At 40.8% G+C, this 22506-nt stretch overlaps 1 protein-coding gene and 1 non-coding gene across 7 annotated transcripts in view; one reads left to right on the forward strand and one right to left on the reverse strand.

Moving 5' to 3' along the window:
• The window catches only part of BACH1 (BTB domain and CNC homolog 1), a 456481-nt gene that overhangs the window by 71111 nt on the left and 362864 nt on the right, over positions 1 to 22506 (forward strand). The window contains exons 6-8 of one of the 6 annotated variants that reach the window (XR_010111113.1): positions 3405 to 3533; positions 12208 to 12365; positions 15118 to 15193. The exons of 4 other annotated variants lie outside the window; for them this stretch is intronic. The gene's annotated coding sequence lies outside the window, so the exon portion shown is untranslated. Of the gene's footprint in view, positions 1 to 3404; positions 3534 to 12207; positions 12595 to 15117; positions 15194 to 22506 lie in introns of those variants that run through there. One more of the 6 variants, XR_008622411.2, reaches the window with a different exon arrangement.
• LOC112438129 (small nucleolar RNA U13) lies at positions 20389 to 20492 on the reverse strand. Its single transcript, XR_003026609.1, has one exon. It is a non-coding gene; the product is annotated as a small nucleolar RNA U13 (small nucleolar RNA).

The following is a 22506-nucleotide window of genomic DNA, read 5'->3' on the forward strand; positions in this document are numbered from 1 at the left end:
ATTTGCTGTACTTTTGGAAATTAAGGGAGGAGCCTGTAACTCTCCTTGCATAAAACAAGAGCCTGACTTGTGTGAAAAAGTGATAAGAAGATATTCAGTAGAGATCTGAGGGGAAGTCTCAGAGCAGAGGTCCAGAATAAGTTAAGTGTGGACTGCATAAGAATTCCATCGGTATGGTAGACTGTATTTCTGTTTGCCAAATATTTTACTTTTCCTCCATCTTTTGCCATGGAAGGAGTTTACTCTTCAACTCTGCCAGACTCAAGAGAGGCCATTCGCTTTGCTGTGGCCGATGAAATGGGAGCAGCAAAAACATGTATCATTTCTGGGAACCAGTGCACTGTTCTCCGTGTCTCCCTTCTCTCACCCTGGGCCTGATAATATTCCAGCTGGTTGCTGCTCCATCATCCTGGAACCTACAAGTTTGGGGAGGGCGTCAAAGCCAGAGGCAACTTTCATTCATCATGTTATGTGAGTGTGATGGTTAATTTTATGTGTCAACTTGACTGGATCATGGAGTGGCCAGATATTTCACTAAGCTTTTCTGGGTTTCTGTGATGATGTTTCCAGATGAGATTTGCATTTGAGTCAGTGGACTCCGTAAGATAGATTGCCCTTCCCTGAATGGAAGTGTATTAGCCAATTTGCTGAGACCCTGAACAGAACAAAAGGTGGAGAAAGGAGAATTCAGCTCCTCTGCCTGACTGATTGAGCTGGGATATCAGTCTCCTTCTGCCCTCAAACTGAAACTTAAACCATCAGCTCCACTGGTTCTCAGGCCTTGGGTCTGAAACCAAACTACACTACCAGCTTTCCTGGGTCTGCAGCTTGCACATGGCAGAGCATGGGACTTCTTAGCCTTCATAATCAAGCGAGCTAATTCCTCATAATTAGTCCATCTGTGTTAGTCCATTCTCACACTGCTATGGAGAAATACCCGAGACTAGGTAATTTGTAAAGAAAAGCAGTTTAATTGACTCACAGTTGTGTATTGCTGGGGAGGCCACAGGAAACTTACAATCATGGCGGAAGGTAAAGGAGAAACAGGCACCTTCTTCACAAGGGTGGCAGGATAGAGTGAGTGCAAGCTGGGGAAATGCCAGATGCTTATAAAACCATGAGATATCATGAGAACTCACTATCACAAGAACAGCTTGGGGGAACCGCACCCATGATCCAATTACCTCCACCTGGTCCTGACCTTGACACATGGGGATTATGGGGATTATAGTTCCTGGTGGGATTTGGGTGGGGACACAGAGCCAAACCATATCACTATCTCTCCCCCTCATCCCCTCTCTCTCTATTAAATCCCTTATTGGTTCTGTTTCTCTGGAAAACCCTAAATACAGTGGGAAAGAAGTAAACCTTTGTGGTTGTAAGCTACTGAGACTTTGGGGTTATTTGTTACTGTAGCATGATCTGGCCTATTCTAATTTATACAGTGGGATTTTTTTCCCCCCACAAACACTAAGGAAGTAGCATGTGGAAGGCCACACCTTCTGTTGCCATCAGTAGGGGGGATTTCTGTAGGCTGAGGACCTATGAGCCTTTTGGGTTACCTTTGACTTGCACTTGGGCTTTTATGTTGATGCCAAGCAGTATGTTTATACTCCTCTAAAATGTATTTTTCTGTATATAAATAGTGTTTTTGTTAACTCTCACCGGCTCCAGTCTCAACTTTTGCCTCTAATTTTTCCCATAATATTCACTAACTCTAGTGATAGCTGTCTATGTGCATAGTACTGAGACTAATTCAGAGAGTGGGTTGGATGAACTTTGGTTTGATTTGTACGTAATTGTTAAAAACTGTGTTTAAGAAAACAGTTGTACCCTTGGCAAAACCTGGAAGTCTCTATGTTAACAATTTTCCCAATTTTTATTTTAGGAAGCCATTCTGCGTATTATGTTTTTAAATAAAAGGATTTGACTTTGGGCTGACAATTTAGCATTTAACCACTGTCTCTGCACCAGTTCCACAAGAGCAGGGATTTAGATTAATTAGAAAAACCTCATTGGTTTCTGATGGAGGGGGCATTCATAGAAACAACCTACTGACAACTAAGGAACTACTGCGATGGGATGGGCAGCCTGCAGCTTCACTCGGTGGGCAGCCTCCACAGGTACTTTAATTCCTCGCTCTTCTGGCCAGGCATCTCTTGGTAAAGGCAGGTAGAGGAAGCAAAGCAATTACCTAGATAATTAAGGAAAAACAAACCTGTATGTGGCAGGTAACTTGGGGAGCTGCTTCTGATTTTCTAGGCAACTATTTTCATTCTTCACTTCTCTGGTGTCAGTAGGAATCTGAGCTAGATCCCAAGAGCAACTCGAACAATTACAATGCTCTCAGTTGGCAAACCCGGCTTCATAGCAACTTCCCTCCTCATTGATCTAGAGTTTGAAATAGCTTTGTCAGATCTCAGGGGTGTGTTCCTGCTGATTTATGGCAAAATCCCAATAACAGCTATGAAAATGTTTGTCCATTTGTGAAACTTCAGAAAGCGGGTCTAGCAAATCATTCTCACCTGGTGATTCTGGGGCAAGGTGAGAACTGTACCCTCACAGGCCGGGTGAATAAGATTCTAGTTGCGGTGGAGGCCAAGGAAGAAGACGTACTATGAGTCAGTCTCTCTATGAGGCATTTACTGAACCTTCCCCTCCTACACCTTCCTACAAGGCAGGTCCGATGACTTTTACTTTACAGATGAGAAGATGGAGCCTCCACAAGGCACATAGCTGGTGAGTGACAAAACCAGAATTCAAACCCAGATCCATTTGATAGTGACATTTGTTTCCACTACCCTAGTGGCTCTGGGGGAAGCCAGGACACCTATATTTTTGTAAAGTCCCATAGTTGTTTCTAGTGTCATCCGGGTTGGAAACTGTATGTTAAGTCAGTGGTTCTCAAACTTTAGCATGCATTAGTATCCCCTGTTAGGCTTGTAAAAACACAGATTGCAGGCCCCACACTTAGATTTCTGACTTGGTAGGTAGGTCTGAGTTGGGAACCAGGAATTTGCCTTTCTAACAAGTTCCCAAGTGATGTTGATGCGGGGACCTGGGCACTGCACTATGGGAACCACCACCGCATTAAGGTGAACTCAGAGCTGAATCTGACGTGAAAATCTGCATTAATGGAGATGACATCAGATATCTGCAAAGTCACTTAATAGAGAACGGTTGAGACTAAGTCTTGACTAATATTAAAACTAACACATCTAAAAAGACTATGTCCATCACAGGTGGGTGGTCAGAATAGAAACATTACATAATGGGAAAGAAAATGTAGCTGATGCTATTCATCTAGAAGGAAGAAGTAATATAAGGGTCAGTTTCCACCTTTGCTTTGAATTCCTTGGACAGCAAGCAACCATATGAGCATTAATTTGATTTATTTTTTTCAGGTATCGTATCTGATTTCAGATACATATGATGGTCTCAAGTGTGTTTTTTACCACCACCGCTTTGTAGGCCTGTTGATGCCACTGCTGTTGAAGTCTATGTGAATGGTGCCCCCTGGTGGAAGGAAAAAGGTAGTTTATTACAGTCCATTGTAAATGAGTAAATGAGCAAATGATAGTCCATTGTAAATGATAGCGTTGTTATCATTCTCTGCTCCTAGAGACCACTCCACTCACCTTAAACTAGCGAGCCTGAGGACCGGTCCTGGGGACCCATGAGAACATGATCTCTGAGAGCCCTGCCCTTGAGAAAGGTTCTCCTCAGCAATACTCCAACTGACCCCAGACCTAAATTTTTTTTTTTTTTTTTTTTTTTTTTGAGTCAGAGTCTTGCTCTGTCGCCAGGCTGGAGTGCAGTGGCATGATCTCGGCCTCTGGGTTCAAGCAATTCCCTTGTCTCAGCCTCCCGAGTAGCTGGGACTACAAGCGCACACCACCTCGCCTGGCTCATTTTTTGTATTTTAGTAGAGACGGGGGTTTCACCATGTTGGCCAGGATGGTTTCGATCTCCTGACCTTGTGATCTGCCAGCCTTAGCCTCCCAAAGTGCTGAGATTACAGGCGTGAGCCACCATGCACGGCCCTAAAATTCTTAAAACGTGAAAATGGGGGAAGATGGTTAACACATCCATATGCTATCATGATATATATCTTTCTTCTTAGTTGTATGGGGTGAAATGATGCCAAGATTTTCCTTACAGAGTAGGGATTGTGACTGAAGCCTTTGGACAGGTATTTAGGCCCTTATGAGTGTCCCCTCTTGTCTAGAGAATGGGATGCCAGGAATGTCAGATGCTTTTCAGCCTCTCCCCTGCTCTCACGCCTAGAAACAAGAGCTCCACAAAGGTCTCTCATTCCTCAAGGCTGACGAAAAGCCCAGCAGCTAAATGGCCAGAAGCCTGTCTTTGTGAGAAAGCAAGAAGTCTCTTGTTTGAACTCTTCGGTCTAGAGACAGATTCTTCTACCAGTGGTGTAAAACCCTAAAGAGGCTCTGCATAAGACCTACCACTGCTCTGTGTCTCATGACACCCTGCCCCCACCACTGGAAGGCCACACTTATTCTTTGTGTTCATGCTTCTCTATGATCTGCACGTTTCCCAAGAACACCTGGATTCGAAGCTCAAGTCCACCACTAAATAGCTATGTGACCTAATGTGTCAGATGGTTATAAGGATTACAGAGAAAGAGGTATAGATAGAGCTGGTAGCAGTGACAGACACATCTTTACCTCATATAATTCTGACATGCATTATTATTGTAGTTTTCTGTTATTCAGACATACTTGTTAAGAAGGTGCTGGGGAGAATTTGTACATGCTGGGTATGAAAGGGCTTGGAAAGTATTTCATGAATGGAGTTGGCATTGAGGAGTCCAATCCATGTACAATGGGTAGAATTAGAAAGGCATTGAGGATAGTGTATTAGTCTGTTTTCAAACTGCTGATAAAAACATACCTGAGAGTGGGTAATTTATAAAGAAAGAAGAGTTTTAATGGACTCACAGTTCCATGAGGCTGGGGAGGCTTCACAATCATGGCAGAAGGTGAAAGGCACATCTTACATGGCAGCAGGCAAGAGAGAATGAGAGCCAAGGAAAGGGGGAAACCCCTTACGAAACTGTCAGATCTTGTGAGACTTATTCACTACCTTGAGAACAGTAGGGGGGAAACCGTTTCTATGATTCAAATTTCTTTCACCGGGTCCCTCCCACAACACGTGGGAATTATGGGAGCTACAATTCAAGATGAGATTTGGGTGGGGACACAGCCAAACCATATCAGGTGGTTACATAAGAGATCCAGTAGAGAGGTGGGAACTCCAGAGGAGATAACTTTCCAGGTGGAAAGTAGGCAATCAGGAATATAGGATCCCAGTATGATGAAAAAAAAGGGGCTGTGGGTATGGGAGGCATATCTCAGAGAGAAGAAACACTGCTGTTCATGCCTGTGAAACCCAAGTTTTCCCCTTCCTCTTAAGGGTTCTCTCCCTCTAATGAGAGTTTTTTACACTGCTGATTAGAGACTATTAAGGTCTAGAAATCAATTTGTGTGGGTTGTGGCCAGCATTTAAAAAACAGAACAGAATATGAAATATCAATGTGCATTGCACATAGTGAGTAAATATTACTTTATGAAACTTTAATCAATTACACATGTACATGTTTATAGGGGTATGATGTAAAGTGTATCATTCCTATGGATCTTGGTACAAGGAGTTGAGAGCTGCGTCTCTAGTGAATCTACTGGGGTGGGGAGTTTTCTCATGTCTGCTCTTACAAGGTCCTCTTGACTATTTACTTTCCAGGATGGTTTTTCCCCATCAGCCTTTTCTGAGGGTCTGAGTCAGTTTGGGCTGCTGTAACAAAGTACCATAGATTGTGTGGCTTAGAAATTACAGAAATTTATTTCTCATAGTTCCAAGATTAGGATGTGAGCATGGTTGGATGCTGATGAGGACCCTCTTCCGGGTCACAGCCTGCCGTCTTCTTGTATCCTCAGGAAGAGAGAAGAGCCGGGCACGGTGGCTCACACCCATAATCCCAGCACTTTGGGAGGCTGAGGCGGGTGGATCACTTGAGGTCAGGAGTTCAAGACCAGTCTAGCCAACTTGGTTAAACCCTGTCTCTACTAAAAAATACAAAAAATTTGCTGGGCCTGGTGGTGTATGCCTGTAATCCCAATTACTTAGGAGGCTGAGGCAGGAGAATCGTTTGAACCCGGGAGGTGGAGGTTGTGGTGAGCCAAGATCATGCCACTGCACTCCAGCCTGGGCAACAGAGTGAGACTTCGTCTCAACAAAAGAGAGAAAGAAAGAAAGGAAGGATGGAAGGAAGGAAGGAAGGAGAGAACTCTTTGGGGACTCCTTTATAAGGTCACTAATTCCAACATAAGGGATCCACCTTCATGACCCAATCACCTATCAAGGCTCCTCCTCCAAATACCATTGCATTGGAGGTTAGAATTTCAACATATGATTTCTGGAGGGACATAAACATTTAGTCCATAACACTGAGTTAAAGCAGGTACCTATTCACTCTCCTTCTAGTGGGGGCCTGGAGCACAGGCCACCTTCTGATGCACTGTTGCCACCTCTGCAAAGTCTGAGCAGTGAGGACTGGGTGGAGGGAGGTTGAACATGGGGAAGCTGCCCTTTCTCTCTTTTATTTTGTGACCCAGCCTGTTACTCATTTCGAACTTGATATTAAAGCTGTACCAAATTTTATTACAGTGTTTGAGAAACTATAAGAGAAAGAATTTTTTTTTTTTTTTTTTTGAGACTGAGTCTCACTCTATCACCCAGGCTGGAGTGCAGTGGCATGATCTCAGCTTGCTGCAACCTCCACCTCCCGGGTTCAAGTGATCCTCGTGTCTCAGCCTCCCGAGTAGCTGGGACTACAGGCGTGCACCACCACACCTGGCTAATTTTTGTATTTTCAGTAGAGATGGGGTTTCACCATGTTGGTCAGGCTGGTCTCAAACTCCTGACCTTAAGTGATTCACCCACCTTGGCCTCTCAAAGTTCTGGGATTACAGGCGTGAGCCACTGTGCCCAGCCTAGAGAAAGAATTTAAACCTATCTGCTTCATTCTACTTTTCCAGAAGTCCAAGGAAAGAGTGTCCTGGAATTTAAACCCTCGGCACGGGTCACTTCCTAGATGCTCCTGGTTCATCATTGTGCTTCCCTGACCCCAGGGCCACACCCTTTGCTGCAGAAGGACACTTTTTCCAACTTGAGCCCTGCAAACATTTATTTATTTTGTGGGGAAGTTCTACTCTGTACCCACAGAGTTTCATAAATTTTTAAATCCACTTCTGAGTATTTATAAAAAGCCAGTGAAGTTTTAAAAATCCATTTCAGATCCAATAGATTCCCCTTTATCTCCTCCCACCTCTGCAGAGCCCTGATCATGCTTCTCCATGGGGACTTAGAGTTGGGAGAAGGCTTGGTCTGCTTTTTCTCTCCTTACTCCCCTCTCTCGGGACACTCTTCTCTTTGAGTGGGGAAGAAAGATGGAAAGGGATGAAGCCGTCATTCTGGATGATAGCTTTCCCTTGCTTGTTGCCTCTTTGGCTGAGATAGACCCAGTGGGGGTGCTCACTGATGGTGGGCGTCCCAGGCTGGTTCCTTCTTGGGGTACATATGTGGGTTCTATATAGGCCATTCAGGGTTAGGGAAGGGTTCCTCCCTAGGTTTTGGCCCAATTCTCTAACGTGAGAGATCAGCTCTAGCTCAGTCTTCTGAGTCCCACCCCAGCTTTTGCTGGCAATAATACGCCCTGCCATTTCCTGTTGCTGGGACTGCCACCTTGTGGTGGCCTTCTTGTTTCGGGTACAACAGGACAGCTCAAGCTCAGCTGCCTCCTGCAGTGTCCCCCTGAGCCACAGGAAACTCAAGCTTCCTTGTAACACTGAATAGCAAAAGGGCTTGCTTCCCATTGCTGGCCCCTCTCTGTCATCTAAGTTTTTATCTCCCCTGCCCATAAGCAGATATCCCACTGTAGATCAAGACAAATCCTCTTATTCCTGACACCTGCAATGGCTATGAGTGCTTCCCTTCCTTTCTTCTCTTCCTTCCTGGAAAACATCAAGGCTGTCTGTACTGATGACCCACAAAAAGCAACCCCTTTTCTCCCCCTCTTCCCAATCTTCTGCTTGTATGGGATAGTGGAATGAGAGGGGCCTGGGGATAGTTGGGAGCAGCAGAGCTGGTTATGTCCAACCTAATAAAAAGTCTTCGGGGAGTATATGGCCTCCAGCTGTTGGCAGCTCTCTTCAGAATGAGAGATTCTTGATGTGTCTTTGCCTTTGACTCTGGGTCTTGGTCACCAATTCTGCAACAATGAAAATAGTCCCATCAACACCACTGTATGCAGGACAAAAGATCCATATTATCTACCTGTCCACTTTGAAGACTTAAGTTGAAAGTCTCTGGAACTGAAGTTTTGAAATGGCCACGAACATGCCTGAGCACACTGCCAGGAAATGGTGCATCAAGAGAAGCCTGTTCGATGGGACAAAGGCCTGTGGCCTTGAGGGTGACCTGGCCCACAGTACAGCAGCATCACTGTCCCCTAGTAGATAGTTTCGAGTTAAGAGCAGAAATTAAAAATGCACAAAGTTAGGAGAGGAACACTTGTTTTCCAGAACCAGGCAAGGCATTTTGGTATATAATGCATTTCCATTAAGTAGAAGTAACTTGAAAAAAATTCATATTACATTTACTGTAAGAGTTTAGTTGCAGAAACCCCAGAATTTATTGGATTTCTAACTTTTTTTTTTAAAAAGTATTTTAAAACTGTGTCTATATTATTTGGCTATTTTAGTAAATAACTCACCATACTTGTGTGTAAGTGCAAATTCTTGAAGTTTTTTCTTTTTTCAAATGGAATCTGTTAATTTATTATCATAGAAATAGGATTACCTGTTGTAAAAAATTCAGCTGGTAAAAACATGTACATTAAATGCACCTTCAGGCTATTTTTTTTTTTTTTTTTTAACCTGAAGTAGAAGTTACTGTGGAAGGCCAGGCACAGGCAGATCATTTGAAGTCAGGAGCTCGAGACCAGCCTGGCCAACGTGGCGAAACCCCGTCTCTACTAAAAATACAAAAAAATTAGCCAGGCATGGTGGTGTGCGCCTGTAATCCTAGCTACTCAGGAGGCTGAGGTGGGAGAATCACTTGAGCCCAGGAGGTGGAGGTTGCAGTGAGCAGAGATCACACCACTGCACTCCAGCCTGGATGACAGAGTGAGACTCTATCTCAAAAAAAAAAATAGAAGTTATCGTGGAAGGGTGCAGGGGCCTGTTACCATATGAAGTGGTAAAGACAGTGTCTCTGCCCTAAGCACCATCCAGAAATACCCCCTAAACCTCCATCGCCATGACGTTTTGAACGGGCCATGGGGGAAATGCTCATATTATCAGTGGGGATGGCAGGCCTCTTGAAGTAGTCAGAATCAATGCCCTCCTTTATCCTCTCCATCCTGTTCTCTGCACAGCCTTCCTTTCCTGATGCTCTGACCACTGCGTTGATGTATCTCTTTCATGGCTAAAGGCCCCAGTGATTCTCCCTGTAGTCCACTTAGGTGACTAACATGGAGGTGTGACTCTGAGATTCATAGCTCCCTTGTGGCTCTAACTTATCAGGAAAAGAGTAGCCTTTTCTTATCAGGGCTACTTTTGCTTTGATTCCATCTTTCAGGTTCTCATGACTTCCCAATTCACATAAAGCTTGACACAAATTACCCAGTGCCTAGACAGTAAGAAAACATCAGCCTACCTGGAAAACTACATCCCAAATCATGTATTCTTGACAACCACCAGTTTTGGGGGATTGCCCTGACCCTCTCACTTTAGAGTGAGGTGCCATTCAAAATGCATATTTAATAACCAGTTGTCTTGGGTGCCTGATCAAATCAGTAACTGACCAATCAGTATGGCCAAACCATTGCGTACTGGCTGAATATCAGATTGGGCGGGAGCCCAAACAGGCCTCTGGGCCATGTTTCCAGTAGATTAGTTTTGTTTGGTATTCGGAGTGATTTTGAAATATGGTATGTGTTTGAGAGCCTTTAGGCTAAGCAGACATTCTTCAATTCCCAGTCTCCCCTCTTGTTCCCTGTCCTAGAGTTGGCTGGCTTTACTCATTTATGTTACCCTGGGTTGCTGAAAAGCATCTACTTGTGCTAGGCTGCTCTAAACCTTTCCTTGTGGCCTGGTCTCTATCCGGCAGCTGATAGGTCCAATTTGTTTCTTACCACGTCCTCTCAGCTTGTCTCCATGTGCGTAGGCCTTCATACAAGAGGAATTATGTGAAGCCCCCATTCGTGGGGCCTAAATTTCCATAGAGGTAGGCTTCCTATTCTGGATCTGAATTATACCAATATTTCTGTGGCACATTAAATGATAATTTATTTGGAAATGAGAGACTACATATACAAAGACAATGGCCAGACTGTATATGAAAATAGAACAGCTTACACCTACCTGCCCAGAAAACCAACTCCTTGTTTCTAACAAACAGCCCAGGAAACCAGCCTGCTTTAAGTCAGACTTGGAGGGGGTCAGATGCTATCTAGGGCAATGGTCTAGGAACTTAACAATCACTTCTGGAACAATTGGTCTAAAACGGCCAGGACTTGAAGAATGACTGACAGCTTCCCTAATTCTTGTCCCCACTTCCAACTTAGGACCAACCAGAGAAACGCAAATATGCAACAGGATGCCAGTTTCTAGCTAGGCGGCCCACAGCTTCCCCATGCCAGTTGCCTGCAATCAAGGCACATGAGAAGGCTTCCCCCTTTTCCACTGTAGGGCTTTTCCACTCTGCCTGCCTTTGAGTTCTTGGCCAAAATGCAACTGATGGTGGCTGACTCCCTGGTTATAGCAAGCCCTGAATAAGTAGACTCTTCTCTTCTCCTTTGGTTTATATTCATTTAGTTTCCACAGAAATAAATTCAATTACATTTAGATAATCAAAATAATAGTAAAGGCCGTTAGCAAAATGGCAAAATAGAGAGGAAAAATAAGAATCTTGTATTCCGTAAAAGTTTAAGAGGAGTTTGTTTTTCAGGATGCTTTGAATCTCCTCCATAGATCACTTCTCCAATTTTTCCTGTCACCACAGAAATTTACAATATTAATAAAACAACTCGTTAAAATTTTGAACTTTGCTACTTTCAAACTGAAAACTTTTTGAAGCTTAAGGCAGTTATTTCTGCAAAAGATGGCTTCGGGTTTATTAATTTAAAAGAATGCAGGCAGTTTTTGAAATATTATCATCTGGGTGACTTTTTTCTACATTTATAAATACTGTCTCACCATAATTAAAAGAATATGAAAAGAGTTTGAAATATACTTATAGCTTAAAACATGGAAATAATTCTTTTTAACATGAATAATTATCCCACCAGTTTTATAATCTAATAAAAATCAAAGTAAAAGAAAAATGCTAGGCATTTTAATTATGAGAAATCATATGTATTCTGGGAACTTAGAAACGTTACCCACATATTTGTACTCCAGAATCCTCATTCTAGAAATTCTTTCCTCAAAGATGTTGCAAAGAGGTGGAGCGCGTGTGTGTTTTTGTCAACATGACCTAAAACTTATAAAGCTCTATATGAAGCATACCTGTTTTGAATCCAAATTTAACAGTAGTTTACTTCACATTTGAACTGGGATGCAGACTAGAAATCCATAGTCTTTGCATATGCTTTTCTTATTTATTCCTCTAAAATTACAGGAATAAGATCTTTATTTATTTATTTTTATTTTATTTATTTATTTATTTATTTTTGAGATGGAGTCTTGCTCTTGTCGCCCAAGCTGGAGTGCAATGGCAAGATCTCAGCTCACTGCAACCTCCACCTCCCGGGTTCAAGCAATTCTCCTGCCTCAGCCTCCTGAGTAGCTGGGATTACAGGCACCTGCCACCTCGCCTGGCTAATTTTTGTATTTTTAGTAGAGATGGGGTTTCACCTTCTTGGTCAGGCTGGTCTCGAACTCCTGACCTTGCGATCCACCCACCTTGGCCTCCCAAAGTGCTGGGATTACAGGCGTGAGCCACCACACCCTGCCCTGACCTTTATTATTCTTAACTCTAGGCAGAGAGAGGTAGAGGAGAGAATACTGTAGAAACTGTTTTGTGTTTTCTAACTTTTCAGGAATTACTTTAGAGTTGACTATAGTATCCTTCATACATATGCATATTACTCATATTGTGATTTTTAAATTGTAAATCCTTCAGAGAATTCCCCAAATACTCCGTTTCTGGGTGTCTCCATTGGTTGGTGTATTTTGAAGAAATGGACATCAAAGGTGTTGAATGAATACTTTTTGGCAAATTGATTAAATGCAAAGCGATTTTATATTAGACTCAATTTGGAAGATGAGTGTGCTGAAACAGTAAGTTACTTAACGCTTATTTTGTATTATTTGATTTACTCCTCCCTACTCTTTTCTAGAGTTAATTCACGTTGACTGTATATCTTTTGATTTATTAATTGTTCCCCTGCCTCTTGTGTAAAATGAGAATACCTTATATTCACCTGCTCTTAGGTTTTTATGGATTGAAAGGAGTTGGAGGGCTGGTTATAACTTGGAGTGCTAGGCCCTGCCCCTAGAGTTTCTGATTCTGTGGGCCTGGGATGGGGCCCAAGAATTTATTGCATGTATAATAAGTCCTCAGGGGATGCTGATGCTGCCAGTCTCAGCACCACACTTTCAGATCCACTGCTATTGTGCCATCTACAAGTTAATATGAACTCCACAGCACACTTGTATGTGTGTGCCTCTGTGTGTGTGTGTGTGTGTGTGTGTGTGTGTAGGCAGTGTTGGTGGTGGTAGGAATAGGGGTATGGTTTGACCAGGTAGGACCTGGACATAGAAAAGGTTGCAGGTATAGATCATTGTGAGAAGGCCACGGAGGTCCTGGAAGGATCCCAGGTCCCAAAGGCATAAGGATGAAGGGAAGAGAGAAAGAAAAACCGACATGTTCCTGACAGCTGGATGCTTCTCCCATTTAGATTTCTCTGAACTGAAATTCTAGATGGTTTAATTACTCCATAAGGCTTGCTAAATTGCCCCGTCTCAGCCTCACATACAATGCTGGTATCTACATTCTATGCTCTCAGACTATGTATTAAAACTGTGCACTGGTGGAGTAAGCTAGTTAAATATTTGTACATTTGACTGCACACAGCTACTGCTTATGTTTTCTTGTTCTTCTGCTCTATCTTAAGGAATCTGTATGAGTCAGCCAGTTAAAATGCTGGCTGGGAGGTAATTAGCTGGGAATTTTAACCCCATCATAGTCATTCACCTGCTTGAAGAATGAAGTGGATGGGTACTTTAGTGAGTCTAGCAACCTGTTTCTTTCTCTGCCAAATGCAAGAAGTTCTTCGTGAGTTGCTGGATGGCTCAAATTATCATATTCTGGAGCTTATCCTGGAAACAGGAAAATGTCAGTCCAATAGAACATCAGCGCACATTGATATATAAAATTGCAGGTGATGAAAGGCTCTGAAAGAACTCTATGAGTCTCCGGTCTTAACGCTGTCTTAGATTTTGATGGTACATTGTCTTTTTCATTTCAACTCTGTTTTAAATTTTTTATTATGTAAATTTTTAGACATACCCAGAATTAGAGAGAATAGCATAATAAAACTTGATGGTACCATTAATTCAGTCTCAATAATTGTCAATATTTTGTCAATTGTGTTTTAGTCAGTCCCCACTCTTGGTTTCCTTGTGGCCTGATCTCTATCTGGCAGCTATTAACTCCAATTTGTTTCTTACCACCATTTCTCAGCTCGTCTCCACGTATGTAGACCTTCATCCAAGTGGAATTGTGTGAAGCCTCCCCTGGCTGTGGGAACTACGTTTCCATAGAAGTAGCCTCCCTATTCTGGATCTGAATTATACCAAGAGTTCAGTGGCACATTAAATGATAATTGATCTGGAAATGAGAGGCACATATACAAAGACAATGACCAGAGCATATATAAAAATAGAACAGCTTACACCTGCCCGCCCAGAAAACCAACCCCTTGTTTCCAACAAACAGCCCAGGAAACCAGCCTGCTTTAAGTCAGAGTTGGAGGGGGTCAGATGCTATCACTGGCAACAGTCTAGGAAGTTAACAATCACTTCTGGAACAATTGGTCTAAAATGGCCAGGACTTCACTAATTTTATTGGTAAATACTTTAATATGAATCTCTAGCAGATAAGGGCTTTAAGACAATATAACCACAATAGTATCACCATACTTAACAAAATTATTATTTTAAATATCATCAGTCCATGTTCAAATTGCCTTGTCTCAATTTTTTTTTTTTTTTTTTTTTTTTTGAGATGGAGTCTCGCTCTGTTGCCCGGGCTGGAGTGCAGTGGCGCAATCTCGGCTCACTGCAAGCTCTGCCTCCTGGGTTCATGCCATTCTCCTGCCTCAGCCTCCCAAGTAGCTGGGACTACAGGCGCCCACCACCACACCCGGCTAATTTTTTTGTATTTTTAGTAGAGATGGGGTTTCACCGTGTTAGCCAGGATGGTCTCGATCTCCTGACCTCGTGATCCACTCGCCTTGGCCTCCCAAAGAGCTGGGATTACAGGCGTGAGCCACCGTGCCCGGCCTCAAAAAATTTTTGAATAGTACATTTGTTCATATCAGGAGCTGTATGAGTTCCTTTGTTGATTTTGGTTGATATATCTCTTAATCCTCTATTATTATTTAACACTTTCTCTTCCCCCTTTTTTTCAAGCCATTTATTTGTTGAAAATATGTCATTTTTCCAGTTGAATTTCCCACATCCTGGTCTTATGTGATTGTATCCTGTGGTATTGTTTATATACTTTCTATATACCCCATATTTCTTGTTAACTGGCAGTTAAGTCAAGAAACACAATTAAATTTAGGTTTATTTTTTTCAGGGGGCAAAAATATTTTATGGGCAGTGTTTAAATCAACAGGCACCCAATGTCTACTTGTCCCACTTTTCATGATGCTAAAGTTGATGGGTTCAGATGTCATCATTCACCCATTATCAATTTTCCTATCAACTACCATTTATGATTCTTGCCAAAATCCATTGTCTTGGCAGGGGTTGCAAGATGACATTTTTCGAATTATTTTTCTAATAATCATTCTTTTTTAATTAGAATTCTTCTGTGGAGAAGAACTTTCCCTCACATCTATTTGGTTAACCTGAAGCACAGTTCATAAATGAGAGGCAAGGTAAATGCTGTATTCTGTACCTTTATTTATCCAATTTCAGAGTAATGAGTCCAGCAACAGCCAAAAATGATTAGTGTGGTTTTCATTTTTCAAAATATCATTATGAACTTACACATTTAATATATATATTTCTGTTATATATTAATATACTAAAAGATTTGATATGTTGTATATATCTAAAATATTTAACATATTTCAATCAATGAGTTTCAGTTGACAATCCATTGTAATGAATGCTAAATTTGTCTCCCCGTTGTTTAATAGGATTGCTCTTAAACTCAGTGTAAAACTGCTTGCCTACTATCCTGTTTATTTTTGAAATACAACTGTACTTAGTATTAAAATATTCCTATTATAGAAAATTTAGAGAATAAAGCCCCACATAAAGAGGAAAATGAAAATTACCTGTATTCTTCCCACTCAAAAAGATTCCCCTTTATAAATGTCAAATTTCCCTCTATTTTCTTGCTCTTTTATATATCATTAAATACTCTTCAACCTGTCATTGTAGTCACTCTGTCAGAAGTGCTTTCAACTACCCCTCATCTTAGCCTCATTGCACATGTCTAGCCAAACCTCAACCCTCTTCACCTCTGCACCTGTGTCTGTTACTGGAGACTATTAACTGAACCATTTCCTTCATTTGATGATCTAAAGCCTCCACAGGCATGCATTGTGACCCAGAAACCTTCTTGTGTTTCCCAGAACTATTCATATATTCTCCTCAAACCCTCCCCCAACCCTTCCCTCTTTAGTCCTCACTGGGCTATTGACCTTGTTCCACACTTCAGTGAAGTAAAAACCTTCACATGATGACTCTAGCATTCCCGATGAAAACTTAACAAAAACTCATCTGCAGCTAATGCTCCCTTCTTTCCTCCTGGCACAATGGAGGGCATTTTCTTTCTCCTAGCAAAGTCCAGTCCCTCCCCTTCTCTGTATCCAATGCTCTTTGACCTTTTAAAACACTTCACTCTGGTTATCTTCTCTCCTTTATCAACTTGCCCTTATCATCTACTGGATAATTTCTGTAACCATATTCTAATTTACCAACCCTATCATAAAAACAACACCAACAACAAACAGTCACTGCCTTGGTTCCCTGTCTCCCATCCATTTCTGTATTATTCTGCATTGCCAGACTTCTCAAGAGTTGTTAACTATGTGATTTCCACTTTTTTAACTCTTTTTTTTTTTAATTCCAGTCTGGTTCCTCTCCAGCCCCGTCACTGTACTAAAATTTCTTGCCTCAGGGTCACTGGAAATCCACATAGCCACATGCAATGTACACTTCTCTGTCTTCATCTTACCCTTTCAGCAGCATTGGGTGGAGTGGGCCATTTGTTTCTCAAAATACTCTTCTCTTGGTTATCATCAGGCCATTGGTTCTCTGCTTTCCAAACTCACTGGTTTCTCCCAGCTCCTATTTCTCCTTTTAAGTGTTGACAGTATTGGGTCCTCTTCTCTTCTCCTGTTATCATTTTTCACTGGGTGGTTCCATTAATTCGCAGCTTTAAAAATCTCATTATGACTCAAGACTCCAAAGTTTGTGTCTTCAACCCATTTTTTCTGAGCACCATATCCAGCTCTACTTACTTGACAGTTCAACCTGGATGTCTTATAAACATCTCAAATTAAACATGTCCAAGATAGAACTTCTCATTTCCCCTGCATGAATCAATTCCTCCTCTATCTGTCCTATGCCAATAAATGGCAGCATTATCCGTCGGTTGCCCAATTCAGAAATCTGAGTCAGTCCCGATTTTCCCTTTCCCATAACCCCTACATAGCAGGTGCAGCAACTCCATTTGATTGTTCCCCTTAAAATATCTTGACTGTCAACTTTTCTCTGTCTCCATGGTGAACACCCTGGCCATGGCTCATCCTTCACCTGCACTATGTCAGCACCTCGTTGATGGGTCTCTCAATTCATACTTGTTCCTCTACAATCCATTTTCCACATTATGAGCAAGAACATATATTAAACCTTACATTAAAACCTTCAGCGGCTTTCATTACATGTGTAATAAATCCAAACTCTGCACAAGGGCTGGATGGCTCTACAGATCCTGTCTCCTGATATCTCTCCAGCCTCAGGTTAAGCTACTCCCTACACCAGAGTCAGTCTTATTCAAACACACTTAAATCTTCCTGCCTCAGGCTGTTTGTATCTGCTGTACCCTCTGCTTAAAATGCTTTTCTCCGCACTATTGCCATGTGTGACTTCTTATCCATTGGAAATCAGCTTAAATATTGTCATGTTGAAGCCTTTTCTTTTTCTTTTTCTTTTCTTTTTTTTTTTTGAGACAGAGTCTCGCTCTGTCACCCAGGCTGGAGTGCAGTGGCATAATCTTGGCTCACTGCAACCTCCGCCTCCCAGGTTCAAGCGATTCTCCTGCCTCAGCCTCCTGAGTAGCTGGGATTACAAGTGCACGCCACCATGCCTAGCTAACTTTTGTATTTTTAGTAGAGAGAGGGTTTCGCCAGTTTGGCCAGGCTGGTCTCAAACCTCTGACCTCAAGTTACCTGCCCGCCTCGGCCTCCCAAAGTGCTGGGATTACAGGTGTGAGCCTGGCCCATGTTGAAGCTTTTTCTGACTGGTGTAATTAAAGTGCGTCTCCCTCAGTTATTTTCTATTTTATCTTCTTGATGATTATATTCATAGCCATTTTCACACTATATAAATATTTATGATAATCATGTGTTGCATAATAACAGGGATACGTTCTAAGAAATGCGTCTTTGTCATTGTGCAAACATCACAAGTGTATTTACACAAACCCAGATGGTGTAGCCTACTACACACCTAGCCTATGTGGTATAGCCTATTGCTCCTGGGCTACAAACCTGTACAGCATGTTACTGCCCTGAATACTGTAAGCAACTGTAATACAATGGTATTTATGTATCTAAACATAGGAAAGGTATAGTGAAAACGTGATATTATAATCTCAGGGGACCACCGTTGTATAAGTGGCCTGTCTGGAATGTCATTATGTGATGTGTGGCTGTATTTGTTTTTTTTTTTTTTTTCTGTTTTCCATCCGGAATGTGTTACAGGAAAGGGGTCCGGATCCAGACCCCAAGAGAGGGTTCTTGGATCTCACACAAGAAAGAATTCAGGGTGAGTCCGCAGTGCAGAGTGAAAGCAAGTTTAAGAAAGTAAAGGAATAAACGAATGGCTGCTCCATAGACAGAGCAGCCCCAAGGGCTGATGGTTGCTCATTTTTCTGGTTATTTCTTGATGATATGCTAAACAAGGGGTGGATTATTCATGCCTCCCCCTTTTAGACTGTATAGAGTAACTTCCTGACATTGCCATGGCATTTGTAAACTGTCATGGTGCTGGCAGGAGTGTAGCAGTGAGGACGACCAGAGGTCACTCTCGTCGCCATTTTGGTTTTGGTGGGTTTTGGCCGTTTCCTTTACTACAACCTGTTTTATCAGCACAGTCTTTATGACCTGTACTTTGTGCTGACCTCCTATCTCATCCTGTGACTTAGAATGCCTTAGCCATCTGGGAATGCAGCCCAGTAGGTTTCAGCCTCATTTTACCCAGCCCCTATTTAAGATGGAGTTGCTCTGGTTCACATGCCTCTGACAAATACAATCTTCGTGAGAGTCAAGAATACATTGTTCACTTTCAAATCTTAGTGTTTAGCTTAGTGTCTGGCACGTGGTACACTGTAATCATTTGTTGTATTAATAAAATAATTCTACATTATTGTTTTTAGTGGCAACCGTTTTCTGAATTCTTACTGTTTACAGACCCAAGCCTGGTTCTTGAGAACACACTGTTGAATAAGACAACATGGTCCTGTTTTCAAGGTGCTCCCATCTACCAGAGGGTACAATTGTGTACCTAGGCAGATACAAAATAAGCATGCTTTTGTACAAGTAGATTCAAAATCATATAATGCAATTAATCTCATAGGAGAAGTATAGGGCACTTTTGGATAAAATAAAAAGGACACCTTTGGGGGCACATTTATTTTAATAAAACTCTCATTTGACACAGGCTCTTTCCAATTTTTCACTATTTTATACATCTTTATAGATGTATATTATGTATAATCTATACATAGTCCCTAGAATGGAATCTTAGGACTTACTGGGTCAATGGTCATTAAATAATTTTGAAACTTGGGATTTCACTGCCAAGTTTTGCTTTTCTAATATTAAGTGGCATATTTCCTATTTCAAAGTGTTTTTGCCATCACTGGCAAATTTGAAAATTTGACAATTTGTATGAGAACAATAGTGTCTCATTATTTTAATTTTAACTACAATGATTATTAGTGAAGTAAAACTTTTCTTGAACCTGTATTTGCCATTTTGTATTTGTTTCTCAGATTGCTTCATGTTCTTATCATTATATTAAGGTGTTCATCTTTTCCTTGATTTATAACATTTCTTTATATGTTATAGAAACAATGACATGATATATGACTTTATTATATCATTATATATGATAATGCTAACTTCATTATCATATATGGTCTAAGTATATTTTCCCAGATCTTCATTTACTTTTAATTTTTGTTATCTTTATGTTTTTGATATTGAAGGATTTCATATTTAATCTTTTAAATATCAAAGTTTTAATTTAGAACTTCTTAGAAAGACTTTTTCTGCCTAAGATTATGAAAATAATCATCCATCATTTACTTCTGGCACTTACCTGTTTTCATTTTTTCATGGTTGAAAATTGATTTTGGTGTAAAAAGTGAAGTGGAAATGGAGGTTAATTGGTTTTTCCAAAGAACATTGCTCTTTACACACTTTTTCTCCCTAATTTGATCTACTAAAATTATTTGAATATAGATGGGAATCCTCAATTTTTAGCTGCACAAAGACCAGAGGCCCTCCTGAATGGTCGTTATTAATTTTCCATGCTCTTTTGTGGAATGTTTGGCATATGACTGAGTTACAAATAATGGATGAAGGCTGAAATCATAGGTATAACTTCCAGAAAGTATACTTGGAGGGTAGGGATTATGCATCTTTCTCCTTTTTCCTTTCTGCAGGGTAAATTCCAGACATCATATTTTTAGCTGGAGAATCCATATTGGCAAAGGACCACACACACTAGGATAGCAATGCAGGAAGCTCAGCATATCTGGGGTCACCAGTGACCCTGTGGAACTTCTATGTCCGCCCAGACTGCCTGCTTCTGACTTTCCCCCCATTTTTTATGTCAGATGTTTAATGTGCTAATGATGTAACAAGGTTTGAGGGAGGCACATCTCACTCATGAGCGTGAAAACCCAATCATCACACTTACGAACCACAAAATAGTCTAATTCTGGATTTTTTAAAATAAGAAATCAAAACCACATGTTTTAAAGCCACTATTAATTTAGTTTATCTTAGCTATTTCAATATCATGTTATTTAATAGTTTGTATTTTTACTCTACTTTGCAGTTTTTATTGTCTTATATTTTCTGATTTTGAGCCATGTTTTGTTTGTTTCAGTTTCTCATGATGTGGAAGTTACATATCCTCCTCAGAGTCTTCTAGTAATTGACTTTAAATTTTAAAGATACATTCTTTAACACATTTTTCTTTAGTTATCAAGGAATTTGATCATTTGTCCTCATTTGAAATAGCATGATAAATTTATTGCACTTTTATATTTGTCATCTACCATGCTAGACTTTGCTAATACAACCCATGTAATTACTCTTACATTATTTATAAGAATTTCATGTATTTTTTCTTTTTAAGTTTACTTTGTATCATTTGTATTTGTGTTTGTACTAATGCTTATTTAGATTAAATTCACCACAGGAATAATTTCAGTTCTTGATACTATTTATTTTCTAATACAATGCTCTCAGGCTTGTGATCTTAATTTTTCTTTCCATCTTTTTTTTTTTTTTTTAATTTGAGACAGGGTTTTACTCTGTTACTCAGGCTGGAGTGCAGTGGCGCAGTCTGGGCTCACTGCAACCTCCACCTCCCGGTTCAAGCGATTCTCAGGCTTCAGCCTTTGGAATAGCTGGGATTACAGGTGTGCACCACCACGCCAAGCTAATTTTTGTATTTTTAGTAGAGGGGATTTCGCCATGTTGGCCAGACTGGTCTCAAATTTCTGCCCTTAAATGATCTGCCTGCCTCGGTCTCCCAAAGTGTTGGGATTATAGGCATGAGCTACAGCACCTGGCCTCTTTCTTTCTTTTCTTAAAGACATTTTTAGGATTTTTTTTTCCAAGAAAGGTATTATTATAAGCCCATATATAAGATCTTAGGTGTTTAAAAATATTTTTCCTGTTGTCTGAATTGAAAATTCTTACGTTCCACATTTTTTTCCTTAAAACTCTGTAAACATTTCCTGTGTGTGTATGTTTGAAACTTAATGCTATATAGAAGTATAAGATCATCTTGACTTCGTTTTTTCTTAGTGACCAGGTTTTTTCCAAGTGAATGTTTACAAGATGTCTTTCTGTTTTGTAGTTAGAAAATAGTTTCAGAATGCTTTATGCGTAATTTATATATTCATCTATTTATTTTGTGGATCATGGGGAGCGAGTCTTTTTGCTTGCACAGTTAAGGCTTTTTCAGCTCAAATACATTTTCTTTGTTCATGATTTTGGTTATTGCTTTGCTTGTAATTATCTTGGTAATTAGAAAGACACTAAATTATTTAGTTGGCTTTCCAAACTCTCCTTCAAGATCATCATCTTGCTCGTCACTTGTATCTTTGTTTTTCCCTTTTCTTTTAAAAGGTTCTGAAATTTGCCCTTCACCAGATGCCTTTGATTTGTCATGGTGACATCTGCTTTTCATGTGCTCTTTTTCCCTGCTATTAGCCTTTCAGTCTCTCTCCTCTGCCCTTCCTGCGCCCATCATCTGCCTCCTTTTAGTAAGTAGTGTGTTATTATTATGATTTTAAAATCTCAGCTTGAGATTTAATTTAATTTCATCTTTTCATCTCTTCTTGAGTTCATGTCAACCTGTTCACTTTTTGTGACTCCTTGAAGAAGCCAGGCTGTCTTGTGGCTCATTGAAAGCACCTAGTTTCCTACAGTTTAATTCTGGTTTTTTCAGTAGATAATTTTCAGAGATTGGTTCTGTCTCTGAGTCTATAGTTGTTGTTCCCTTTTTCCTTAGTCTCATATTGTTTGCAAGGCCCCAAGCTCTCTTTTAAATATTTTAATTTAATTTAATTTTAAGTTCCAGGATACACGTGCAGAACATTCAGGTTTGTTACATAGGTATACATGTGCTATGGTGGTTTGCTGCGCCTATCAACCCATCATCTAGATATTAAGACCCTCACGCATTAGCTATTTATCTTGATGCTCTCCCT

This window comes from Pan paniscus, chromosome 22 (assembly GCF_029289425.2).
Source record: "Pan paniscus chromosome 22, NHGRI_mPanPan1-v2.0_pri, whole genome shotgun sequence".
NCBI classification, from domain to species: Eukaryota; Metazoa; Chordata; class Mammalia; order Primates; family Hominidae; genus Pan; species Pan paniscus.